General features: G+C 60.9%; 1 protein-coding gene across 1 annotated transcript in view; it reads left to right on the top strand.

Annotated features, from left to right (window-relative positions):
- TNMD (tenomodulin) overlaps positions 1-425 on the top strand; it is a gene marked incomplete at its 3' end in the record, with an annotated part of 5767 nt that overhangs the window by 252 nt on the left and 5090 nt on the right. The window lies entirely within an intron of this gene.

The following is a 425-nucleotide window of genomic DNA, read 5'->3' on the forward strand; positions in this document are numbered from 1 at the left end:
GCAGGTACTGCCTGCACAGCCGGTTCTGCGCCCAGGCTTCCTCCAGTGGTTGCAAAATGGGGGATGCTGATGCTGCAAACATTGCTAAGAGGCTTTGAACCCCCTGACGGGGAGGGATGAGCAAGAACCAGGGGACTGTGAGCTGGGGTTTAGGTGGGGACTGCAGGCAGAGCCCCTGCCCCTCGCCGGGGCATTGCTGCGGGGCCAGGGTGCTCCTTCCCTGGCTTCATGGCCGTGCCGGGGGATGAAGGGGGGTTTCCCGTCCCCGTGCCTCTATCACACCCCCTGCCCTGTGGACTTGAGGGGTTTTGCACAAGCCCTTTGCTTCCGCATGACACCGTTTGATTTGGGAAACGAGACTCCCCAAGGCTCGCCAGCTCTCGCCGTGCCAGCAGGATCCTTTTTGTGCTTCAAATAGTATCTGC

The sequence above is a fragment of the Fulmarus glacialis genome, unplaced genomic scaffold, assembly GCF_000690835.1.
Source record: "Fulmarus glacialis isolate BGI_N327 unplaced genomic scaffold, ASM69083v1 scaffold36610, whole genome shotgun sequence".
Taxonomy (NCBI): Eukaryota; Metazoa; Chordata; class Aves; order Procellariiformes; family Procellariidae; genus Fulmarus; species Fulmarus glacialis.